The sequence below is a fragment of the Boleophthalmus pectinirostris genome, unplaced genomic scaffold (genome assembly GCF_026225935.1).
Source record: "Boleophthalmus pectinirostris isolate CB_2022bp ecotype Guang Dong unplaced genomic scaffold, ASM2622593v1 HiC_scaffold_17, whole genome shotgun sequence".
Lineage (NCBI taxonomy): Eukaryota > Metazoa > Chordata > Actinopteri > Gobiiformes > Gobiidae > Boleophthalmus > Boleophthalmus pectinirostris.
Window position 1 is genome coordinate 23,210,566 of NW_026571115.1, and position 3,758 is coordinate 23,214,323.

Genomic DNA, 3,758 nt, shown 5'->3' on the forward strand with positions numbered 1-3,758 from the left:
TTTAGGCCTAATAAATTCAGGGCTTGTTTCTTGTAAAATTTTGGTTGTGATACTCCAAAAGCCAAATATTGTCTTAGGTTGTACCCTGCTTATAGCCAACACAACTGTTTAGGATAAAACTTTAAAAAGATCTTTTCCAGGCATTCATGATCAACTAATTTATAAGTATAGGCTATGTGTTCCCGTGAGCATGCAGTTTTAGACAATGTCACTTGAGAGAAGGAGTCCATCAAACCAAGAGGTCCGTCCGGTGCAAGGACAGCGATGATGGTTAAGGCGGCACCGGCAGCAGTTTCATGTCACGCAGGAGGAGAAGAGCTATGGAGGGCCCTCAAGACAAACTGGCTTAATTGCACCAATCACTCACTTCCTGTTGTGCATTGTGGATGATTTTGAACGATGTGCTCCGTATGTCCTTTAGAACCTTGGCCCTCGTGATTCAGCCCTGCCCCTAGCCGCTATAATCCACCTGTGAAAGCCTTTAATCAACTCGTTACCTGGCACTCAGCGGCGCACGCTTTCATGCCTCCGCTTCTCGAGATGCTTCTGCCCTCCTCCTGCCCCTCCTGCCCCCTCCCGGTATCCGTAGTGATCGGAGGCTGTGGTTGCTAAGAGACGAGTTCAGTGGTTTGAAGGCCCGGGAGAGTGAACCACTTGGAAAGAGAGCGCTCCCTTTTGGCGGCTTTGCGTCACTACAACGATAGAGGTTAAGTCTTTAGAGTGGTGCATTTGGGAAATAATAGGTCTATATGCTTTTAAATGTGTAGACCTAGACTGTTTTTTTGTTTTTGTTTTTTTTCCCGAGGTGAAGCGGAGATGGGAGAGGGAGAGAGGAGAGAAATAATTCGTTTCCACATTTCTGACGTGTTGCTGCAGTGAGTCCATCGCTGGAGAACATGTGGAGCCGCACCGCACGTGTTTGTGGCAAGACGAGGACCCCTAGTGGCCACCGTGAGAAATACCCTTTAATTGTGGCGGTGTAAGTAAGATCTAGCCTAACGAAAGACGATGCTTGACTTGCTTAACCAAAACGTGTGTGTAATTAACTAATCCTCTCCAAAAACATATCGGTTACCATTAAAAGAGAATTTTATAGGGATATAGCCTAATGTTTAGATCACTGCTTTAATAAAAAAAAATTATCTTCTATATTTCATAGCCATATTGTTATTGTTTTGAACATCTGAGGGCATTTACATCGTAGGCCTAGGGCTACTTTCTTATCAGGATGACAGTGTCATTATGTCCACAGAAGAAGACCTAGCCTACACTTTTCTGTAGACAGACGGGGGAGTGGGTTTATTTAGGGTGAACAATGAAACACAGTGCTGGCACTTAGCTGCTCTGTCTTTCCCTTCATGAGCTCTGCTCCAGCTGAGTTCAAATTGGCCATTTATTTGCTAGAAAAATGGACCCATTCTTTTCTTTAATGCTACCATCTGTACGTTTATTAGACCCCCCTGCCCACCCCTCTCCACCCTGTCCCCTTACCTGGCTTTTCTTCAGACTCACCTGTGCTTTCGGGTTTGGGCTAGGTCAGTCAATCTAATTGTGAATGGTAGTTTTAAATACCTATGTCCATTTGGTATGCACACTTTTAACCACAGAATCTAACGTTTAGCCAAGAAATAGATGGAAATAAAAGCATTTTTTTCTTCATTTTGGTCAATTTATTGTACTGAAAAACTTAGAAAAACATGTGTCATTAATGTGACTGGGCTTGCATCTCCACAAACCTGCCTCTTACCTGACTTGGAGGAAGGCCTCTCCTTGCTTGTTTATGGAAATGGTATTCCATTGTCTATATTCCACAGTATGGCTTAACACTATTCTATCTCCACAGAGACTGATCTAAATATGGTTTTAAATTTGTATTTCCATGAAATCATGCAGTTAACTACAACTTCCAAAAAATAAGTTACATAAGCCTAGTAATTCTCTTGCCTAGCTCATGCTATGTTAATCTGTTCCATATTGTTCTTTATCTCTAATAGGCTAAATAATTTGTTTATTTAACTGATGCACAAACCACAGAAACAATTTCTTGCTTGCTTCTTTGTAAGCGGCTGTTGTTAGTTTTGATGACCTTGTGTACGGTAGCAGGGTCTGTGTGAATCCCAGCAGTCGCTGTGTTGATTGGATAGGCCTGCAGGTTACAGACAGTGGGTATTCGGATGCCTTATCTTCATTTTGTGACACAGTATCATTTCTAACAATGGCATCACCACCAAACATCTCCGCTCAGACTAAAAGCTGCTGTGTGAAATCACATGTGAAAATCATGCAGATACATCACCTTAAATCTATCCAGAGTTAAAGCTCTGTGATGCAGTTGCTATGGCAACTGTGATAGAAATAGACGTGTATCTGCAAGGGAATGAAATGTATTGAACTGTTGTTTAGAAACTCAGAATACGCCACTATGAGTGACAGTCATTAATTCATTGTGGGCTGTTGTCTCGGTCATCTTAAGATGATTGCAATTAGCATGTATCATGTAGGCCAGTAAACTGAAGATGTGTTTTTGTGCATCTACACTGCAGTGCATTAGAAGTGCAGCAGAGCAGACAGGGGGCATAGGCCACATCATTATGATGGTGGCCTTGTGTGAGCACAAATAAGTGTTGGAGACAAGACAACAAATAGGGGGAGAAGAATTCAGTAAGTAGCCCAGCTCCACTGCTATGGTGCCGTCTGTTTGGTCATGTCAAATGTATGAAAAAGCCAAAACGGTATTGCATAGCCTTTCGCAAAATATGAATAGTCTGCAAGCTTAACATTGACTTTCTTACTGCCCACTGGCCACTTCTCAAAGGTCATACGGTACTTACAAGCCATTTTTTCACTAGCCTGTAGTTCATGGGACAGCACAGCCGTCTAAACTGCATGTATTAATACTGATGTGGGGGGTAATTCTACAATAGAACTTAACTTTTAACTTTAAAAATGTAGATGCTGTGAAGGCTTTATGTTTACAATCTGTAATCACTTGACTTATGGACATGGCAATGTCCATTCTGTCAGTGCTAATGGGCTATCCTGGTGTATATTAAAATAATTACAATATGTAGCCTAATTTCTGAAGGCAGCATGTCACCTCCAGGATTCCAGAGACATGGAAAGACTCGAAAATTCTGCATGGACATAGTTATGCCATACTGAAGAAGATTAGGTTATAGCCTTAGGAACAACATTTCCATGGTAACAAGCAGGAGAAGGCTCTCTTACAGGCCAAAGAGTCAGGTTTATGGAGATGCAAGTCTATTCACTGTAAAAATGTTTTTTTTTCTGTACTATAAATACAATCAAAATTTTAAAAGCAAAACATAAAATGTGATTGCTGTTAAAAGGTCTAGCCAATAAGACTGATAGCGTATGCCAGTCCCTAATTAATGAGGTGCTTTTGTGCCTTTTCTGTTTGGATATTTTATGGCCTTTTGTGTTATGTAAAAACCAGCAGATCAGTTTGAGTTTAAGCCATTCCCACAAAAGGTCTAATCTTGCAATCACTTTCCTATTATGCTAATAGAAAAAAATAAAAGAACAAAGGGCAATGGTATAGTCACAGACTCAACACCATAATTTATTTTGGCAGTGTCTTATTTTTGTAAGTGAGCCAAGTGTTGTCTAAGTAAGAATTGGAGTAGCTAATCTATAAAATATCAAAAGCCTTTGGGAGGGAGGAGGGTTGGTCTGGAAGAATATGAAGAATATGATGGAGAGGGAGGGGTGCAGGAACAAGCTAGTGTGTGCATTTT